The sequence below is a fragment of the Xyrauchen texanus genome, chromosome 37 (genome assembly GCF_025860055.1).
Source record: "Xyrauchen texanus isolate HMW12.3.18 chromosome 37, RBS_HiC_50CHRs, whole genome shotgun sequence".
NCBI classification, from domain to species: Eukaryota; Metazoa; Chordata; class Actinopteri; order Cypriniformes; family Catostomidae; genus Xyrauchen; species Xyrauchen texanus.
The window spans coordinates 21,891,188-21,915,349 of NC_068312.1; the positions used below are offsets into that span (position 1 = coordinate 21,891,188).

At 39.4% G+C, this 24,162-nt stretch overlaps 1 protein-coding gene across 1 annotated transcript in view; it reads right to left on the reverse strand.

Moving 5' to 3' along the window:
- The window catches only part of LOC127631338 (rho-related GTP-binding protein RhoA-D), a 32,956-nt gene extending 16,410 nt beyond the window's left edge, over nucleotides 1–16,546 (reverse strand). Inside the window, exon 1 of the mRNA XM_052109442.1 lies at nucleotides 16,407–16,546. The gene's annotated coding sequence lies outside the window, so the exon portion shown is untranslated. The remainder of the gene's footprint in view (nucleotides 1–16,406) is intronic.
- Nucleotides 16,547–24,162: the final 7,616 nt, after the last annotated feature.

Genomic DNA, 24,162 nt, shown 5'->3' on the forward strand with positions numbered 1-24,162 from the left:
GAAATTGCACACATCAACTTTAAAATATGTACAATTAATCCACATTATTTTTATTATTATAATTATCTTCATACATAAATTACATATTACCCTGTGTATGTCAATATTTTAGAGAATAAAAGTGTTAAACATCGCTATCGCAGTTGTTTAATCAAGTAACACAGTCCAGTTTGCCTGCTTGAATATAAACATAGAAGTCAGTTGACACATGGCCCATACAACACTATCAAAGCAGTGCTTCAATGGGAGTCTGGCAGATACCTAAACGGCGCATCATTCTAAACATCATTTTGGGTCTCGCCCGGACATAGTTCTTCTCTGATAGTCTATGGAATCTTTGCAAGCATTACTTATTGAATCTGCTTCTAAATACTTATCGGCCAATGGGCTTTCAATCAATGTGTTTTAGGGCTGGGTGATGGGATGATATCTTACAAATATCCCGATGCCGATTGTGACAGATGATAATGGACAATATCGGGAAATGGCAAAACCATGGATATGGGATGTCGCCAAATTTATTAAACAGTAGCCCAGTGTGTGAAATTAGAACTCGCAAGCTCCTTGTCCAAATGCAGGTATTCAGAGGTAGGGCTGCACCTAACGTTTGTTTTGTTTTTTATCGATTAATCTAACGATTATTTTTTCAATTAGTCTATTAATCTAACGACTAATTTGCCAATATAAAAATCTGGTCTCATTAAATATTTCAATATTTTAATAAATGATCTCTCTTAAACACAAACAAATGTACAAGAAACAAAGTGTGCACTGGAGGGCATTATTCTGCAACAAAAATAGCCCTGTCTCAAATGGTAGTCTCCATTTTACAGTGCAACATTAATTTTATTTTGGAGAGATTTTATGTTGGACTGCTAAACTTGAGGTTGGAAAATGTTTTGTCCTCCTGAAAGTGACTTGAATTTTACATTTGTTTCATTAATTTTGTTGTTGGATTGCTAAATGTAGTTACTTTAATTTTATATTGGAGGGATTTTAACTAAGAACTTATTAAATTCGAGTAAAAAAAAAATGCAATCTACATTTAGCAATCCAACAGCAAAATAAATTAAACAAAAAGTAAAATTCAAGTCACTTTCAGGAGGAATATCAAAACATTGTGCAACCTTGAGTTTAGCAGTCCAAAAAAAAAATGATTTTACATTAAAATGAGTGCAATTTGAGTAACACTTAAATGTTTTTCTAACAGGAATAACTATTTTTATATTTTAATAAATAATTGTGCATTCTTAATCAACTCTCAGTAATACACACAGACAATTTACCACATACACACAATCTCTCTCCCCCCTCCTTCTTTCCCTCCCCTCCCTCCACATTTCTCCTCTCCTCCTCTCTCCCTCCCCCTCATCTTACAGTAACATTAGTGCAATTCGAGCAACAGTTAACTTTTTCTAACAGGAATAAATAAAACTATTGCAATCTGCATTAAATCTCAGTGGGGCAAGGAATATAATAGAAATGATTTACAGACTGTAATACACAGTTTACACCATTTTCTCACTCATACATGGCCGTTAAAGTAAACAGAAAATATAAAACGGCAAAATAACAAAATTAGATGACGCATGGTGTAAAGTTACGTTAGCAGCGGTGCAGAAATTACTTTTAACATGGGGGCGATGAGGAAACATTTAGAAAATCTACTTTAAGTGACTACTACTAACAGAAACACGTGTTGTAATATTATATCATGTTTGGGTGGGGACAAAAAGTAAACGGGACTTACGGTGCTGCCGTCTTGACAAGCGATCCGGGATGCTTTTGCTTCAAGTGTTACACAGCATCACATTGTTGGTTCTCTCTCCCACGCTTTAGATCACCATGGGCAAGTTTGTTCTTCAGGGAATGCATGCTTAAACCGGGTGCTGCCATTTGAATTATTCCAATGCGACGCACCGGCGCATGTTATGCAAATCGACGTATTGCTGTAATCGATGACATCGATTACGTCGATGAATCCTCCCAGCCCTATTCAGAGGTGTGCAGCGTGAGCCTATCTCTTGGAACAGGAGCATGTACAGAGTTATCACTCTTTTTCTTTGTTTCATTTGTCTGAAAACTGTTTGCAAGAATAATGTCATCTATGAGAATGCTGCAAATTATCTCCGATCATCATGGGAGTTGCTGTGAGTTTAGTTCGCTTCATTTCCACAGAGCAGTACACGGTTAACATGCATTATGAACGCAACTCAGCAGGTTTAGTAACATATCTTTGTACTAAAGAAACAAAAGACGAAATTATTCAATCATAAAATAATACAAGACACGTTCAACTTAAACCTAAACTTTAATTCCATTTTATTTTATTTTGACAACAAATAACTGTTTGACCAAAACGCAATACAAACACAAATTCGACAAGAACACAGATTTGGCTGTATTATTTTGGAAACAGGAAAGATAATTTATTAAACTTTTTTATTATGATAATTATTATCTTTACATTTATAATTGTCTTCAGTTCTTAATTTATATTAATAGGCTATTAGTAATTTTCCACCTGTTGTCGATGGGGTTTTGGGATGTGGTCTGAAGATTTTTTTTGATCGCTTTGTTATTTTAATTGCTTTTTTCGTTTTGTTTAAAGTGCATTTTGAATTTAGAAATGTCTTTAAAAAAAAATTTTGGTGTTTCAATAAACAAACATAATTTGTAAAGTAAAAATATTCACCCTCGGTTGACGATGTAATCAGATATTGCAATATTTTTTAAGGAGATTATCGATTAAATATTATTTACATATCACCCAACCCTAATGTGTTTTTGTCCCACCTGGAAGCCCTATAAGATACACATGCAGTAGTACATATGGAGTAGTCATTTGAGTAACACTGCAGTTGCCAAAAACAACAGCCTATTCTTCCCCACTTTTGAAAAGACTGCGAAGACTGTCCCCTCCTGCCACCACCTAAAGACTGCAGTCATATATCAACTTGTTCATGTTCACTAAGGGGACACCTTAATGTTCAAAGTCAGTAACTTTCTGTCTCTATCTCCCTTACAAAGACCTCAGACAGGTTGGGCACACACGAAAAATGAAATCATGCAGAGTGATGCCTGCTGGCCTGGTTCCTGTGTCCTCAGGAAATAACGAGTGATGCGAGCACTAGTGAGTGTGTCTGCAAGATGATGTGAATGATGCCCGCAGTAGGAGCCACAGCACTGGGAGCTCTAAGAAGCACATGTCTGCGGCTTGCAGGCAAACTGTAAAATCCCTATGCAGTATTCTGACTTTGCCTGAAGGCTCAGGCCAGCTAATGTCCTTTTTACACCTTTAATAACAGGGATAGTTTCGGTCATCATTTACTCCAACTCATGTTGTTCTAAACTAGTGTGATTTACTTTCTTCAATAGATCATAAAAGCAGATGTTAGAGAGAATGTTAGTGATAGACAATCACCATTCACATACATTTTATGGAAAAAGATGCAATTAAAGTGAATGGTGACTGAGGCTAAAACTAAGTCAAATTAATTTGAATTAAAGATGGGTGAGTAAATGATGACAAGTGAACTATCCCTTAAAGGGGCATTCAGTAGTTATCTAGCTAGCGTTAGCATTGCTCTTCTTCATATACTTTAAATTCCAATGTTACAGTGGTGTTAGATGCAATACTGCCATCTTTTGCCATGGATCAGCATGATAGTCTCTGCTGCCCCATAAACTTTGGAAATCATTTGCATCTGGAAAATGTCAGAGTTTCTAAAGTTATTTATTACTCCTATAATATAATTGCTTTGCCTAAAAACAAATGACAGAAATCAAGTGAACATGCTTCTACTGTTAAGGATAGATTATCATTGTCCCTCATATCAATAATTTTTGGAGACTGTCTACGTTTCACGTTATTTCTAAAGACAGTTATTACCTTTATTAGAGAACGTAAAATAAACCTCAATTATCTGGCAATACAGAATGTTATGGTAAAGGAACGATTAGAATTGTTTTTAATGATCAAATTTAGCATGTCCACGAATACTGTATTTGAAGAACTTGTTTTATTTCCAAGCAACCAACGTCATGGTTTACACAAAATCCACAAAAATCACTGTACCAAGCTACTCTGCACTAAACAAATGAAGACAAAGCACTTTTCCACTGCACATTACGGTTTGACTTGACTCTGCTCGCTTTTCCACCGCAGCCTCAATGTGGTTGGGATTATAGGCTGATCGTCATAGTTGCACTGCCTCTACTGCCGTGACATCATATTAAACGTGACACAAACACACAACAAATGAGCAAATGGAGGATATTTAAGGAATGGTGTTCTTGATTCTCAGCATGTGGCTGTTTTTCACAGATGACAAACTTTATTTCAAAAGAGGCTGAAGGAAACAAGACAAAATGCTGCTAAAAAAACAGGAGAGTTTGGGAAATCATTTACATTTACGCATTTGGCAGACACTTTTATCCAAAGCAACTTACAGTGCACTTATTACATTCACAGGGTAAAATCTGGGTTCCCATGTTAACGTGGGACATTGGTTTGAATGGGAACTGGTGATTACAATTGTCAAGAGCAGTAATTTGCAAGTGGAATTATTTTATATACAACACTAAAGCATCATAGGCTGATGCTGATGTGTGTCAATACCGGTAATATACTTTAAATTGCTTTTTTTCTTTCTTTATAATGAATAATGGCTTAATTAACCATGATAGTTTGAGTAACTTTGTTCTACCATTTAAAATTTAGCTGAGATGCTGGTTCAGTGGTAACTCGCGCTGATATATCACTCAGTGGCTTGGGATAAAATCCTGGTTCATAAAGTTTAATTGTATCTTTGCTGCAGGTTATGATGTCCTTTAAATATGTTTATTGAAAACTATTTTGTAAAACACAGATGTCTATCAAAATTTCAACCAAATCGAACAGCCACAGTATTACAACTTAATTACTGAGAAGAAAATTATCAACTACGCCGTCTATAGTTTACAGGCTTTTTTTTATTTCAAACAATTTAAGAAAAAAATCACAAGATATTGCCAAACAAACAAAATCATTGTTTCTGAAGAAATTTCTCATGCTTTCTCAGAGTATCATTCCTACTTATATCATATTTCATTTATATTCTTTAACATATCCTACCTCTTCTTCAATACATTACATCACCTGCACATAACTGTATATATGAATATAAAATATTCGAACAATATTATTGCTCTATTGTATATTTCTCTTTTTTATGTTATATCTTATTTAAAATTTTACATCACTATATGTATACATGTTTAAATGCACATGTTTGTAAGAATGAATATATGGTCGCATTCTCTTTGCACTGGAAACTTCTGTCACCATGACAAATTCCTTGCGTGCGTGTGTGCAAGCATACTTGGCAATAAAGCCCATTCTGATTCGGATCATTGGTCAGTTTGGCCTTTGTACATGCTCTTCCATCTCCACACAAAAGTAAAATTTAACTGATGAAAGATCATCTTTTGGCAGTGTCATGGGTAATCATAAATATGACATTGTCATGCACAGAACCTTCTAAAAGTAAATAATATTATTCTCCTGGGGAACCCGGGTCTATTCGTATAGTACCAATCACTGCTGGTCTAACAGTGGCATTTTATTTTTCTAATAAATGGAAGTAATTTAAGAGTGTATGACACATTGATGAGAGCATTGACAGCCTATGAAGTGTAATTGCCAGTTCCCATTCAAACCAATGTCCCATGTTAACATGGGAAACCAGATGTTCCCTGTCAAAAAGCTACACTTTGATGCTGCGCTGATTTTAGCGATTTGGGAACAGCTTTAGGTGTGACCAGCTGTGAATGTGTGTGCAACACGTCAATGAAATTGACTAGAATTTATAGCCTCTGCTGGTGACATCAATTGGATGCACCTGTAGCAGGGCTATAAATAGAGGAGTCTATTTATAGAATTTGTTAGGCAGTGCACAGAGTACCTTTTCTCCTTTCCAAGAATGAGTGTGAAGCAAAGCAAGCTGTATGTGCTCCAGTGTTTAATCTCTATGGCTGAAATGGACACGCACCAGTTTTGTTTTGTGTGTTAGGGGGAAGTGGCTCAACCTGTCAGCCATCAGAGATAAGGACAAAGTTTTCATTCTCGATGCCCCGGTTTTGCCTTCTGGCTTTTTTTGGTGACGCTATGAATGTAGTTATCACAAGGTTCCAGGAGGCAAAAATCCACGAGGAAGCCTTCGGGCAATTCCTTCCTCGCCGCACTCAGGGGGAGGGGCCGTCGGCCACCCAACCCCGCACGGGTCCTTCTAGACGGGAGGCTCAAAAACAAAAGCTTGGCAAATCGTTCTCCCCCTCGTAAAGACTGTTGGCCAGTTCGTCACCCTCAGCAGCCCCCAAAGCAAGACCTCAGGGTAGTTATTTCTAAAAAGGAAAAAACCTGGATGGTTTTGCGCCCAGCCTTGTGGGGTTAGCCTCCCCTTGAGACGGGTAACGTGAAACATCCACCTGTACCCTCCCGATACCCCCACGAAACCGCTCCATTCCCTGCCGCCTCTGGTGTTTCGGGAGTTAGCGGTTTCAAGCTAAATGTTGGGTGTTCCATTGCTTCCCTGCCATAGTCCAGGACATGGGACACTCGACATCCCCTCAACAGAAAGTGTCAGAATCGATACCCATCTCAGGAGAACCTGGCAGAGTGGAAACTTTTGCATACTTTCATATAGAAAGTCTGCCAGAACACAGGCTGTTCCTGAGGTTCGCTTTTGGGGGGGCGAAGCTTTCCAATATAGGGTTCTTCAATTCGGTCTAGCCTTATCACCCAGCACATTCAAGTAATGCATGGATGCAGCACTGGCTCCTTTGTAACTCCGGGGCATCCACATTCTGAATTACATAGATGACTGGCTGATACTAGCACAGTCACAAGAACTGGCATTACAGCACTGGGATATCGTCTTAGCTAATCTGGTTTCTCTGGGGTTGAGGCTCAACGCCAAGAAAAGAGTCCTCTCTCCCACTCAGAAAACTACCTATCTGGGGATCACATGGAATTCGATCACAATGTGGGCACAATTGTCTCCCACTCGAATCGATTCCATTCAGAACACCCTGAGCAAAGTCAGGCTAGGCCAAGGTTGCACTGTTCGTCAGTATCAACGACTACTAGGTCAGCTCGATCGTCACATTAACTGTCTCAAGTTGATGGCTGTATTTCTGGCCCTGAAATACTTCCTTCAGAGGCTGCCATGTCTTGGTGTGGATGGACAACACAGCGGTAGTCTCTTATATAAACCATCAAGGAGGTCTACGTTCACGCTAGCTGAACAGACTGGCACGGCAGATTCTCCACTGGGCCCAGGGCAAGCTCCTGTTAATCAGAGCAGTTTATATCCCTGGACGCCTGAATGGGACCAGATTTACTGTCCAGAAAGAAAATACCGATGGGGGTGTGGAAACTCCACCCCGAGGTAGTGGAACAAATCTGGTTGAGATTTTACAAGAGCAGAAGTGGACCTCTTCGCCTCACAACAGACAGCGCAATGTTCCCTCTACTTATCTGAGTCCCCCAGCCCCCCCTGGGTCTGGACGTGATGGCACATACATGGCTCAGAATGCACCTGTATACTTTCCCCCCGGTTTCTCTGCTCCCAGGGGTCTTGGCCAGAGTTCGCCAAAAATGTTCCTGACTCTTACTGATAGCGCCACGCTGGCCGAACAGGATATGGTTCTCGGAGATAATGTCTCTCTTTGACTGCTCTCTTGGGCGATTCCGGACAGGAGGGACCTTCTGTCTCAAGCGCAGGGGACAATATTTAATCCCCGGCCTGAGCTGTGGAACCTTCATGTTTGGCCCCTGAAGTGTACCAACTGAGGGACACTGTGCTTTCACCTGAAGTTATCAAGACCATTCTAAGTGCAAGGGCTCCCTTTACTAGAAGTTACACCAATAAATGGGGTGTCTTTGAAAGATGGTGCATTGCACATAATGCAGATCCAGTTAACTGCTAGATTGCTTCAGTTCTGGACTTTCTGCAGGAAACATTATCAGCAGGCACATGCCCCGCCACTCTCAGGGTTTATGTGGCTACTCTATCGACTTGCCACGCCTTGATTGATGGGGTGCCGTTGGGGAGACATCCTCTGCTCACTCGCTTCGTTCGTGGAGCCATGCAACTGAGACCTCTTGCTAGGACCAGGATCCCTTCACGGGACTTAGCAAAAGGCCTTGAGGGTCTGGTTGAGACCCCCTTTGAACCTCTAGAGTCAGCGTCTGATAAACTTCTGACTCAAGATGGTTTTTCTTATGGCAATTACTTCTCTAAAAAGAATATAGATTTTGCCCCAGGAATGGCTAAAGCAATTTTGCACCCTCCTCCTGACTACCTGCCTAAGGTTCCTTTCTCGACTGTACATCAGGTCACTCTCAAAGCCTTCTGCTCCCCGCCGTTTACAACGCCAGAGCAGCAAAGACTTCACAGACTTTGTCCAGCCTGTGCCCTTCAGACTTAAGTCCACCGCACTAGCCAGTGGCATAAGTCAGGGCAACTATTTGCTTGCCATGGGGGCAGCAACAGGGGGGGCGGCTGCCACCAAGAAGACTGTTGCATTGGGTGAGGGACGCTATTGCGCTGGCCTACGAGGTGCGTGGTCAAGCTTCGCCAGTAGGTATCAGGGCTCACTCTACCAGAGGGGTCACCTCTTCTAAAGTCTTGGTTAGAGGTGTCCCTCTGCAGCATGTTTGTGATGCGGCAGGCTGGTCCTCTCAGCACACCTTCATAAGATTTTATAGTTTGGCTGTTCATGCCACTCCAGGCTCTTAAGCCCTTGAGTCAACATCACAAGCTCATGTCTGAGACCTCTCACGCTATTGTGAGCACAACTACACAACCATAAGCGGTCCGGACATCCACAGTGTGGCTGTGTGGGTATTCTCATTCCCAAAGCGTTAAAATCAGCGCAGCATTAAAGTGTAGCTTTTTGACAGGGAACTTCTCTGGTTCCTTTACTGTAACCCCTGTTCCCTGAAAAAAGCAGAACGACATGCTGCGCTTCATTGCCACACTGGGATGCCCCAGGACTGCTCTTCAGACAAAATACCTGACGATGCACCTATGACGCATCAATTGGATGCCCTGCTACAGGTGCATCCAATTGATGTCACCACCAGAGGCTAAAAATTCGTGTTGCACACATATAATGACGTGTTGCACACATATAATGACGTGTTGCACACATATTCATAGCTGGTCACACCTAATGCTGTTCCCAAAGCACTAAAATCAGCGCAGTATCTCGTTCCGCTTTTATCAGGGAACAGGAGTTACAGTTAAGTAACCAGAGACGTTACCCTGTGAAACCATTAAAAAAAAAAATCGCAAATCTTAAAATTGTGCCAAATTTATTGGAACAGACAGTGATGAAAGCGATGAAACAAAGGGGGTTAATAGTGATACCAACATTTATCTTTTTTACTCACTGACAATTCACGTTCAACGAATCTGGCGAAGAAAAAATTATTTACATGCATGCGCACATCCCCAGTTAATATGATCCCCAGTTGATCCATAACACCAATCTTTCTTTCACCATTCTTCTTGATTGAAGCATGTTGCTTTTTTTTGCATCTACAGCAGTACAGCTACTGGATCTCCTGTTGTCTCCACTGTTAAAGCACGATAAATGTTCCATTGTGTTCGGTCACCGTGACAAATTCATTGTAAGCATACTTGGCAATAAAGCTCATTCGGATCCTTTTCGCGTCACCAAACAACATTCTAAGCATAACCATGTGTATCTACACAGGCGGCAGCCAATGAGCGTGAGGATTCTCTTCTTCGATGTTTAGTGAAACACCACAGGTCATGTGATTTCAACATGGCGAAACACATTTAATGGGGTGACCCGCACCATGTTGAATAAAACACTTTTTATAGAAAACTATTATGAGTACAGTCTTCATCTCATGCGAGTGTACACCATTTGGATCAGACAAAAACACAATTAATTTGTTAATGTGTCAAACATTTAAAATTGGCTCCAAATTACTGAATGCACCTTTAAACATCCATATCATACCGAAGATATGGCCGATATCGTGTGCATCTGACCCCGTTTTCGCCTGAATTTAGATTCGCCCACAAGAGTGATTGGTACACCAAAGATGAACGTTAATACCATATTTAAACAAGGCCTATGGAGGATAATTCACTTGTCTTCAATACATATTCTGACCAAGTTACAGTACTGCATGTCCTTCAGAAAGATGGAGGTCTAATATCTGAGGGAATTTTACCCATTTCCTCACCCAGTATGAACATGTAAAGATGATGAATTACCATCTCTTGGAAATATGACTGGAGCATCAATATAGGCTACTAAAACCCACTGGAGCGGATTAGAAATAGTTAATGGCCTATAAGTATTTATTTAATAAGGCATAACTCTGCAATCAATTCACAACTAATCTCACAATTAATGACCTGTAGAGATCAGGATGCCTGTGGGGCCCTTAAGACTGAGACACCTCAAAAGAATGCGCGCACACACACACACACACACACACACACACACACACACCTGCCAAACTACAGTGGAACACACATTTATACTTTAGTAATAACGATTTCACATAACCAGGATGATTTTACTTTACAAAACTCAATTAAATCAGGACAAAGACTTTAAAAGTTTCTGCTGATGTGTGTGGATGTTTCAGCAATCCTAATCTCCTAAGGGCGAAGTGTAAAGCTCCTCCACAAACTTAGTGTCCACATTTATTATCTCTTCCATTCCCTAGCTTTTTGATTGAAACATCAAACCACTTTCAGATAAGGAGTTTCCCTTCCTGTGTTCCTCTAGTAGGTGCAGTCCAGATCAGCAAACACAGCCAAAATGTTCCACTGTGGCGATCTGGCAAAACAACCTCATAGTTTTAAAAGAACAATATTGCCAAGTTTGGTTATTGACGCGTCGCAGAAATGGAGCAACAAGCTCCATGGGAGATAATCTAGAAATGCTTGACCCAGGCATTCATTCAAAAGACAAGAGTGATCATAATTATCTTCTCAGAAAACAAATTTCAGTTTATACATTTTTTAACTGAAAAATAAATGTGGGAATCTTGATATCAGTTCTGCCCCTCAAAACAACCATCAACACAAAGCGTCTAAAATGCTGTAACATTAAATTAATAAATAAATACTTAATTAGCAATAACACAAGCACAAATGCATACAACAGAGGCAACTTCTACACCACCATAAAGGATAGATATAGCAAAACTAGATATCATGGCTGCAAATGTCCAGCGAATATTGTGCAAATAAACAATATTTATTATAGGGGATAAAATGGCTCACTAAGACTTACACTAAAACTTATCTGTTGCTTTACTGCCAAAAACTGTAATTAAAGATGGTAATCTCACTGTAAACTTTGACTAATTGGTTATTAATGTTGATATAGGATCAACCTATTGTCTAATCCAACCTTGACACAAACCTAAAAGTAGATGGAAACTAGAAGTCAGCACAGAAGTGACTGGACTGTGTGGAATGTGCTCGGGTTCCTGATCTGCACACATGCAGGGCAGGTTAAGAATGTTTCAGCTCAACTAAGACCTTTGAGAATGAGTGTGTGTGTGTGTGTGTGTGTGTGTGTGTGTGTGTGATGTGTGTGTGTGCATCTTTCCTAGATCATGAGGCCAGTGCTGGTACTGACTCAGGTTAGAAGCTGTTTTAGCCAAAGGAGCCTGGTGTCTCCCAATGTTTTTGTCTGATGGAGTATTTTGTTCCTTGCCACAGTCACTTTTTAAAAATTTTTTTTTAAGATTAAACATTTTGAGGGATGATTTTCAATGTTTTACAATGAAACTGCTCAATGGGGACTCTATCAAATGTCAGACATTTCAGACATCACAGCATGATTTTATGTATAGCTGCTTTGAAATGATGTATATTGTGAGAAGCACAATATAAAATAAACTACTTGTTTTGAGTGTTTGTGTTCAATTTGGTGATAAATTATTCTCTTAATTATTCTCTAAATTAAATCAGGTCAAGAGTGTAATTTTTTTTATGCATTCTCCACCCCAAACTACACATTTGAGTAAAAATTGAAATAGAAAAAGAGTAAAATCTAGAGATGCACTGATCTCTCTTACATCGTATCGACCAATAAAAGCAATTATCGGAAATTGGTAGATTGTTTAAGCAGAAATGATCAGCCAGTTAAGAGTTGCAGAAATTATCAGCCAGTTAAAGTTGCAAATTGCTGTTTATTTTAATTATTGGCTGTGCCTACAGATGATAGACCAAATCACAACCTCTTTCGTAGTAAATTTTAACCTCACCTGACCAATAATGCTCTCTTCAGAAGTTTGCCACTGACCAATCACCGACTGCAGATGTTTACAACTATCGTAAGTATGCCAACCAGATCTGTAATATGACGCATACTCTGGCCACTTGAGGATATAGTGTTATTGCTTTCTCAAAGCAGTTTTGTGCATCAAAGCTAAAGCAGCCTCATCATATTCCTTGCTGTGTCAAGCTTTAAGGGGAGTAATCAAATCAGTAGCAGCATTTGGGAAACTTTTTTGGAAACAATCCTAATTTTTCCAATGCCATTTAGTGCCACATGGCTCAGAATTTTCCTCGCTTCAATTTTAATGAATGCCACCTGGTGTCAAATTACATACATTTGAAACCTTCTGTACATCAACTACAACAATCAATGCCTATACTAGACCAACCAAAATCATTAACAATTATCCAACAAACAGCCACAAAAATGTATCATCACCCAAAAAACCCAGACACAATAGTCATTAATTACCCTAAAACAGCCCCAATAAATCAACATTTAGCCTAAACAACCATTGTACAACAACTATTTTAATGTGTCTATTGTGCCAAATGTTTTACAATTATGTTTACCGCACACACTTTTGGGCTGTTGAAAAAGTATAGGTTGAGTTATATCTATGTTTGTAACAGATAAACCTAAAAATAGTTGCTTAGAGTAACTGTGCTACTTTTGTGTCTTTTCTATGTGATTTTTTTTCCTAGTGTTTTATTAATCTTATAATGCATTTTTTCTTTTAATTTGGTACATTGTAAAGCACTTTGGTAAACAGTTGTTGTTTTAAATGTGCTATAAAATTTAATGAATGGCTGTGTCTCATTTGGTCCTCCAGAGGTCCTGTCTTTTGAAGGCTGCAGTATACGGAGTGTCCTCCTTTAAACAAGCCACGTTTAAACAAGACGGTCCTCGTAGTATGAACGGAAACGGAACGTAACTTGGTTGATTTGACAGCACGCCACTCTTTAACAAGCGTGAGCGCTTTGAGTGAGAAGGGAACAAAGTCCCAAAGAAGGGAGTAAATGGAGATGAAATTTAGGAGAGTTATAATGATATAAAGTAGGCTACAATGTATTCCTAAATTATTAAGAGTCTGATCAAAGCAATATGACGTTCTCTTAAGAATATATTGTTCTCCAGGACAAAGAGAAGGGCCATCCAAGCTGTTATCAGCATAAGGTCCAAAAGCCAGTGTCTGTACGGGTCAGGGGTGTGTCAGTGACAATGGCATGGGTAATTCATCTGTGAGGGCACCATTAATGCAGACAGATATGTCCAAATTTTGGAGCAGCATATACTGCCGTCCAGCACCATCTTTCCCAGTGACATCCTGGAATTTTCAGCAGGACAACTACGAACCACATACTGGCCGAATAAGCAGAGTGCGCAGGTGATAGATTGACCTGACCATCTCCAATTGAGAATGTGTGGTGCATTATGAAGCGCACAATACTGCAACAAAGACCCAATACAATTGTGCAGCTGAAGACCTGCTTGGCTGCATAAATTGTCTTTATTTCAAAGTCCTCTTTCTTTTCCTTTAATCTCACATGCTCTTCTCAGTGTTTGTGATGAGAAGGTTTCACAATTGCTACAATGAAATTTCTTTGACGGATGCACCGTGATGCAGATGCATTTTTCCACCCCTAGTGAATGTTGGGAAAGTCAGTCAAGGAAATTTTCAATCCACTTGCTGAAACACAAATCGCAGTGAAACTTTCTGCAGATTGTCAGATTGCTACAGTAACACTTGTATTACAGGAATGATTGACCCTGTGTGAGATAGTCAATCAAAAGCAAACACAGCACACTCTTCCCTCACACACAACCGCATAACTACCTCAGCAAACACAGCGCACTCTTCCCTCACACACAACCGCATAACTACCTCAGCAAACACAGCGCACTCTTCCCTCACACACAACTGCATAACTGCCTCACCGTTCTTTGGACAAGCAGCGGATCCCTAGATTGGATTCTCCACACAGCAGAACAGAGAAGAGCACAGAAGATTAAACTCTATTTTAAGGGCCTCCTGAGGCCTCACTGATGTTTGACTTCCTTATCACATTGAAAGAGGAAACACTTCCAGCGCAACACGCAGATCGAGGAGGAAAACACACTCACACAGAACACACACACACTCAAACAAATATAGCACAACGTTATTTAAAATTCCTTTGCTTCATTTCAGTACAAACCATGATTTATATTAGGCCTAGATGTTGATGTTAACATTACAAATGATGATTGCACATTTCTGTTTTCAGCTCTCTGGAAGAGAAATACAGAAACAGACAGAAAGAATCACATAGTAAAGCTTAACACTTAAAAGTTCCAAAAAATTCAAATCAAGGTTATGTGACAAGTTGTGCCAGGCCTCACCCAAAAGAACATAATTGACAGATTTCTCTGAACCAGAAGGATAGAAGGCAGAAGGGTCTGGCCTACATGAATGTTTGTTCTTGTTCTTAGAGAGAGGAGGGAGAGGAGATAAAGAGGGTGTCCTAATTGAGCACTGTCCTCTCTTCCTCCTCCACTCTACTCTTTTTTTTCCTTTTCTCACTAGATCAGGTCACCATAAGAGAGTAAATAGACTTAGCCCAAAGGGCTCACACTGACCTGAAAACAGCTTCTCATGCACAACCACTCAAAGTCAGAGTGACATTACACACTGTAATCCTGATCACGGAGCAACCAGACAGCGAGAGAAAAGGTAAAGTTAGCAGCTGCTAGTTCGTACATGCCAAGTTCTCATAGTCTCTCAGTTTCTCCACAGCAAATTTAATTGGACAGACATCAAACAGTGCAATACAAATGGAGCAATTCAAAATTCGGAATATTCATCTAAATATATGTATATATAATCTTCTGTAGTATTACTTAAATAATGTGCATGTCCTTGAAAATCAAATAAAAAATGTCTGATACCACAACAAGAGAAAACTGCCCAGAGGGCACAAGCTCATGCAGGATGATACCACAGCATAATAATCATTCTGTTTGTGTAAGATAAATGTAAAAACACACTGTTTTTCCCCAGATGAGTAGACGCCCCTATCTCCATTCACCGATTAATTAAATTCTCATGCCATTGATGTAGATCATCAAATCACTCTACACACAACATATGTCTTTTAACACTCTGAAAAACGAACAGATGATTACTTTCCATCACAAATGTTATTTACCGTATAACAAGCATTTAAAAGTTCGGTAGAATTTAAATAGTGTGCCTCACTTTGATTCTCTAATGCTTGGACAGTGAGCTGAATAATGAACCAGAGATCGACCTGCACCTCTAGGTTCTGAGACACGGCCAGTGAGATTTGCTTGTCTCATTTCCTAAAGTGGTAGAGGTCTATTCCCGAGAAAATAACTCGGAAATTCCTACCTAATTTGGCCTTTACCTTCCTAAACACTGCGATCGGGTTTTCCTACAGGAACTGCTTTAAACGCAAACACCTGAATCGGTCATGTCTAACGTATTCTCAAATGAACCAGTTCAAAATGTAATTTTAAGTAGCATGTTAAAAAAAAATTATACTGCATGAAATATATTGGGGGAAAAGTTTGGTGGGAAGCCGTAAAAATATTGTGTTACACGAACCCTCATGAAGACTAAAGGCACTCGCAGAAGGTTGACTGCTTTTATGGGGTCTATCACCTTAAGTTTCATAAATGAACGCCCATAAGCGTCTAACGACGTAATTCATTTACAACCACTGTGGACCTCAAAACACCGCTGTGAGAAGTTCAGGGATGTCTCCCTCACCCAAGCGCTTTGGTCAACAACAAACATTTCTCGAGCTGCTCGTGAAAACAGGTGGTGGTGATTACGGCAAAACACCGAAACTTTACGCGTCGCGTTCGTTTCCTTGTGAACTTCAATCTAATCATGTTAGCGTACGTTTTAAATAGTTTGAAACATGTCAATTTGTTGATCCTCATAAAAGACGTTTTTCTGTAGCCAACACCTACTTTTCTGCCAGCCGAAGTGCTACGCCGTAAACGGATTCCTGCTTTACACGGTCTCATCAAAACTAATAAAAAATGCCTGTGCCTTCGAAATAAAGTCTTACCTTTTAATCAAACTGAAGTTTAAATGGGACTGCGCTGAAGGTTTCGCTTTTGCTTGGCGCAGTGCTTGCTGAAGTGTTTGACTGGTCGTGCAGGACAGGAGAGCTGCCGTTAGATCCTCCCACAGACACGGGCTGCTTGTGGCGTCTGCGAGCGCTATTGGCTCAAAGAGAGGAGCTGTCCGTTCCAACCGGTCACAGCTCCGCCTTTCCGCCGTTCAACTACAATGACATCATTGGCAGGAGCGACGGCATGAGGTTGAGATGTGTTGAGAACAGTTAAATTCCATTATGTAAAGAGTTTAGATCAGGAGAGGTATTTTTTGATAGTCAGAGCAATTAGAACATTTGTGTGAATTGTGGCTGTTTTTTTCCCAGGAACCCAAAATTATTCACTTTTAATATGTAAAGGAATAGTTTACCCAAAAATTACAATTCTCTCATTATTCACTTACCCTGATGTGTATGATGGTCGTTCTTCAGCAGAATGAAAAAAAAAAAAAAACGTATCTCAAAATAGTGCCACAGATGGCAACCTCGTGTGGGGCTCTCCAATTCTTTAGTTGTTTTGTTTGTTTGTCCTGTGTTTTGTAATTTGTTTTCCAATCAAATTTACCAGGTACACAACTGCTGAATCTGTGTCTGAACATACCAGACACTTTTTTTCCCAGTTTTTGAAAATGTTTGTCTGGACATTTTAGTCGGAGGTGCAGCTCTGTTGTTCAAGCACCCTATGAGACACAAGCGAGGAACCGCATTCCGGAGTTAATGGGGAACACGAGAGGCGGTGGAACATACTTTTACATCAATGAAAGTTGGTGTACAGATGTAACAACGTTAAAGAATATGTGCTGTCCTAATTTGGAAGCGCCCTTTATCAACTGTAAGCCTTTCAACTCGCCATGGGAGTTTTCCTCATTTATTCTGGTGAGTATTTATATTCTTCCACAAGCGTGTGTGAGCACAGCACTGCAGCAGCTGGCTGATCAGATCACAGACATGGAACAATAATAACTGGACTCACTTATTATTATTCTCGCCGATATTAAGAGAGCCAACCTCACCCGTGAACTGCAAAAATACAGACAGCATATTACATGCCCCACCAGAGACAGAAATATACTGGATTACTGCTACACAACATTAAAGGATGCATACCGCTCTGTCTCTAGAGCAGATTTGGGACTCTCTGATCACTGTCAGGTTCATCTTCTTCCAAACTACAGGCAGAAACCTAAATTAGCTAAACCTGTAGTAAAGACTGTAAAAATATGGGCCAATGAAGCAGAGCTGGAACTATAAGCCTGCTTTGACTGCACTGATTGGAGTGTTTTTGAAGCTGCAGACACCAATCTGGACAAGCTCACATATACTGTGACATCATATTCTGTGAGGATATGTGCATCCCTACTAGGACTTATTTAACATTCAACAATGACAAACCATGGTTTACAGCAAAACTCAGGCAGCTTCGTCAGGCCAAAGAGGATGCTTACAGAAGTGGGGCTAAAATCTTGTACAATCAGGCCAGAAATACATTTAGAGTGGCTAGAAACACAATACGAGTGGCTAAAAGAAGCTACTCTGAGAAGTTGATAAACAAGTTTTCAGCTAAAGAACCTGCATCAGAGTGGAGAGGCCTGAAATACATTATTAAATACAAGACACCATCCCCCAACACTGTAGGGAATCAACAACTGGCTGATTACCTGAATGAGTTTTACTGTAGATTTGAAAAGCCTAGTCTCACACCTCACACCAACTCTGACCTTCACTTCACACAAACATCAACACCTCCAGCAACCCCCCTCCTCCCCCCTCCTGCTACTCAACCTGCACTTAAGATCTGTGAAGCGGATGTGTGCCGGGTCTTCCAGAAACAAAAGAAAAGGAAAGCACAGGGCCCAGGCTGTCTTTCACCCACTTGTCTAAAAACCGCAACATTGACCCGCTCACCATTCTGAACAGCACAGTGGCAGCAGTGGACTCATTCAGGTTCCTGGGCTCTACCATCTCACAGGACCTGAAGTGGGAGACCCACATTGACTCCATTGTGAAAAAGGCCCAGCAGAGGTTGTACTTCCTTCACCAGTTGAGGAAATTCAACCTGCCACAGTGCTGCTGATACTGTCTGTCCTCTGCACTTCAATTACTGTCTGGTTTGGTTCAGCTACAAAATTGGACATCAGAAGACTACAAAGACAGTTCAGACTGCTGAGCGGATTATTGGTTGCCCTCTGCCCTCCCTTAAAAAACTGTGCACTTCCAGATTAGGGCTGGGTATCAGCTGCCTAAATGTGACTTTTGGACCATCAAAGTGCTGGCACCCGTTTACTTGCATTATAAGGACCTGACAGAGCTCAATCTTCTTCTAAAAATCTTTATTTGTGTTCTGCTGAAGAAAGATAGTCATACATGGGATAGCTTCAGGGTAAGTGAATAATGAGAGAATTTTCATTTTAGGTGAACTATTCCTTTAAAGACTATACTTTGTATAGAGTTAAAGGATTTAAAAAATATCTAAAGCAATTCCTTCAAATCTAAAAGAGCGACAGGGCTCGCACATAGGCCTCCTTCTGAGATTGTTATCAATTAAATTATCTAGAAACTGAAAAAAAAAAATTGACTCTTGCTACAAATCTAATGTTTAATATAAGCTACACTTTTGAGAGGAGATCTCAGATTTGTTGTCTATGTAACGCTTTAAATCAACTCACAGTCAAGATTATTATAGTCATATTATTAACAATAAAAGGAATATTCCGTATTCAATATCGACAGAATATATAGCATGATGTTGATAACCACAAAAAATTATTTCGACTTATCTTTGTTTAAAAATATAAAAGCAGCAATAACAACAACAAATGAATTGCTAGCTAAAAGTACTTACATATTGATATATTTATCTGCAACACCTATCATATCGCTTAAGAAGTCATGGATTAAACACTGGAGTCGTAAGGATTACTTTTATGCTGACTTTATGTGCTTTTTCGAGTGTCAACATTTTGGTACTATTCACTTGCATTGTACAGAGCTGAAATATTCTTCTAAATATCTTAATTTGTGTTCTGCAGAAGTAAGGAAGTTATACATATCTGGGATTTCATGAGGGTGAGTAAATGATGAGAGAAATAATTTTTTTGGGTGAACTATCCCTTTAAATGATACTTGTTTAACAAACCGCAGTAGATTCATTTTGCGGTTGTTGTTCTTGCGTCACATATTCTGGTCACGTGTAAATACCCACGTCCCCGGAAGAAGAATGTCTGGAATCTATTCATACTACTCACATGCATAACTAAAGAACATACTGTTTTACCAACCAAGAAGTGTGTCCTTCATCGAATACAGTACATGCTGTAACAGTTAGCAATTTCAGATAGTGTCTGAAATTTGTGTGTGTTAATGGTTTGTGCTGTGTGAAGCTCCAGAGCTTTTGTGCTCCAAATCTATCCTCTGTGAAGCAAGAATAATGAGGGATAGCTATATTTAGTTTGCCTATAAAAGAATGTACAATCAGAATGTGTTAAAATGAACTTGGTTTCATTCAATTTGACAGTGCTCCAATGTTTTCAGTACTGTAGGTGTACTGTCCTGTGATGTGGTGAGAGATGCTGTTAGAAGGGGAAAACCGGTAATGTTGTCCCAGGCCGGCAGGCCTTGTGACAAAGGAGGCCTGTTAATGTCTTCAATGGTTTAGCCTACTCATTTGGCCGAAGGGAGAGGGGGTCCACCTTTGAAAAATGTGTCCCGGTCTCTGTGAATTTTATGGACAGCCCTGGCCTTAACCTATTTAATGAGATGGTGATAATCATTCTTTTGCTCTGTGTTGTTGAAACCGGGGCTAGTTGTCACACTTTTTAATACAGTGAGTATTTCCAGAGACTATTTAGCAGAGACTGACCACTTCTATTAAAATGAATGAGAGAAACTGGAACATCCAATGACTAACGGATGTAGAAAAGTTAGTCCGTCCTTACAGGTAAAAGAGCAGATCACCTTTTAGTAATAAACATTGCCTGTCAATTAACACAGGAACACACATGCACATTAGCTAGACAAGCCAGGAAAATAGCATAGTTTATAGTGTGATCTGAGCTAAAGAACACCATTTAGGATTCCAGGGTTATCAAATATTACTGCTGATGTAAAATATGTTCTTTAATCATAATCTTGTCTAACCGTTGTGGATATTTTGGTCTTTCTCCATTCAAGTAGAAAGGAGCTGACCTTGTAAGCCACTTGTTTACATAGAATAATAGCTGCCCAGCCTGCCCAAGAGTGTTGCAAAGATGGCAGCTGAGTGGACTGACTTGCCTTAAAAGAAACATTGATATTTTGCATAGTAGGTTCATTTTTAAAGCCTATTTCTGCAAAGCCAAATATCTTGAAGTTTGGCTACAAAAAGTCCATGAACATTTTCACTGTTCTGGCTCAGGAAAAAGATGCAGTTCATTGAACATAGATTGATCTTTTTAGACAACATACCACAATAGCGAGACATATTGTCACACTATATTGGGCAAGTTGTCACATTGGAACTTGCCACTAAACCAGTGGCATAGGATTCATGTGATCATTGGAGGGTGATGGGGCAACGCACCCTCAACATCACAACCACCAAAAAAAATAAAAAATGTACGCCTGCATTAAACAGCCTATTAAAGTCTTTTCTGCAAATTTTTTTAAGTAGAACTGTATGAAGCACAACATGATACATTAAACAACAAAAATGGAAAAGGTAATTTAAAAAAATATACAAATAATAATATTTTGAACAACAAATACAGTAATTAATAAACTGTATAAAAATATATGATATTTAAAACACGTGACAACCTGCCTCGATAAAATGTGACAACATGCCCCAACCTGACATTCTTGAATAATACTTTTGTCCTAGGAACACATGTAAACCTTCATAGTTGAACCTTAATGTATGCCAGTGTGTTTTGTATATGTTTGTTTAGGCCTATTTAGACATCATCTATAACCAAAATTGGTAACACTTTAGAATACTGTATCTTAATGCATAACTAATAAGGAATTACTGCAGAACTAATAGGTAATTCTTCATTAACACTTAAGTCACTACTATTAACTACTAAGGAAGATGTGTTAACTAATCAGTATGTAATAGCATGTTGTGTTAAGTAACAATTAGCTAATCAATAACTATTGAATTCAGTCATGCCTCCTGATGAACTACTTTTAATTATCTACTAATTCAGCCTCAGGAGAAATAACTACTGAGTAACTACTAATGAACAGTCGAGTAATTACAATTACAATAATATCATAACAATTAGCCATTACAATATTCAGGTTGTGGCCCTTTCTTCTTCCTTACTTCTAATGTTATTATTACTATGGAAATGCAATACGCATTTCGTGGAATTACTACACTCCCAAAATGAGTCATTACAGTGAATTATGCATTAAATAAGATACAGTATTCTAAAGTGTTACCCAAAAATTTTATAATAGTGAAAATTTACTTTGGAGGGAAAAAATCAAGAGGGTTTTGAACTAGTTGTTTGAAACCAAAATACAAAACCTTTGCTAGAGGAAACACATATTTGTGCAGTTGGACTTTTGACTCCAAATCTTATCGTTACTGAGATATGCACACACTGACTTTGTGACAACTTCCCCGTGTCCAAGGTTATAATAGTTTCACATTTTTTTATTTTATTTCATTTTAAATGTTTCACTCCAATTTAGTTTAGTTTTCATTTAGTTTGTTAGTTTTAGTTTAGTTTTTAAATATTTCATAGTTTAGTTTTTCATCAATTTTCTTTATTCCATTCAGTTTTTATATGATATAAGTGATACATATAGAATGGAGAAAACAGGCATTTGTGCAACGTGGGTTTTATACCCAAATGTACAGTTTGTAACTAAAACTTAATATTAAAAATCTTCATTTTAATAAGACCAACTGAATTTAATTACTGATATTACAGTAGAAGAAAACACATAATTCCGATTTAAGAATGCTTCCTTTTTATTGAACTTTAACCACAAAGTCCTTGTAACGCAGTTCAATGGAAAGGAGGTGGCGAGAACCGGCTTGGCAATATAAATTATATTTCAATTATAAACTTAAACAAAAGACAACAACAAACACATGACGGACATGTCCGTAAAAAATCTCTCTCTCCTGCACCATCCTCCGCAGTTGGCCTTTATCCCTCTCGGAGGCTTGATTAACCTTATAAGGGACCGGGTGTGTAGAATCACAACCTGGCCCCGCTGTCCGCCCAGCCATAGTCCTCTTTAGTGCATCTGACATGAGAAATTAAGTGTTGTCGCAACTGAAAATTGAACATCACACAAAACTCTATACAAATTCCAAATTAAATGTAAAACAAATCATGGTGTAAGACAGAATGTGTGAAAAGACTGTGTGCAGGGCTGGACTGGTAATCTGGCATACCGGGCATTTTCCCGGTGGGCGACGCACTTTTGGGCCAATCAGGGGCGAAATGTCAATCGGGAGAACCAAGCGGGCCAGTGGTTCAGCAACAAAACGTGCCTAATGGGCCGCAATAAGTAACAATGAACCGCCACGTTATGCAGAACTGACCACAAAAAGGTGTCGAGATATGCAGAAAAGGACAGCGAATGTGGAGGAGTGTTCCATCCACAGGGGTTGGAGGACTTGCTCCAGTCTGCCTTGGGAGTAGCGACTGTTGTCCGCCAGAGGGTGGGGGAGTGGTCGAGGACCAGGCGATGGCGTGTCTGGAAGTCGGCGAGTACGTTTTTCCTCTCTCTCTCTCTCTCTCTCTCTCTCTCCTACTATCGCTCCATGCTGGCCTTTCCCTCTCCTCTTTTTGTTTTGCTTTCCCCTCCCTTGTCTCCCAGGTCGCGGAAGGCGGGGAATTCATGCCGGGGGTTCCCTTGGCTGAGGCAAAGGAGGGAGGAGTGTGAAAAGGAGGAGGGCGGGCTAATCGGGCCAATCGGGCTAATCAGCCGAGGAGAGGGAGTGTGAGAAAGAGAGCTACAGGCAGCTGCCCTGTATGCGTTTACGTTTGTGTCTTTTTGTTTTCATTAAACATTATTTTGATGCTCCGTCTGGTTCCCGCATCCTTTCCATTGAGCCCTGTTACATACACATTGAAATAAAATATGTAGCTATTTACAGTATAACATATTTTAGTATGTGAAATGTTATTTTATTTTATTATATATTGTTATATATGATTTTAACCACATTTTAGATATTTGTAAAATGTACAAATTCCATATAGCCTATTCTATCCATATGATGTCATATTACATGTAATAATGAAATGACTTGTCAGTGCTTGAAATTTCTTGTCAGCTACACATTTCTACACAAAATGTGCAACTTTTGAACTTAAAAGTTAAAAAACAATTCTACATTATCACATTTTAAGTGCTTTTACTATTTTTTAAAAACACAGCTGTATGAATATGACCTGCAATATCTTATTTTACACTGTGGGCATGGGAAAGTGAACATTTACAGTGACAGCAGAACATTTAAATTCCATTTTCACAAGTTGTGCAAAGAAATGATTGGTTTCTTTCAGCTTGTTGAATAAGCATTTTATTTTGCTTTGGATGATGACAGAGAGCAGCAGAGAGCGCCAAGCGCATGAGTCATGGTAACCATATATATTCTGAGCAGATTGCTCCAAAACTAGAATAAAAGTATCTTCAAATCATCGTGCAATGCAATAAAATATCTTGCCGTCCCTGCAATCAAACCAGACACGATACCAAG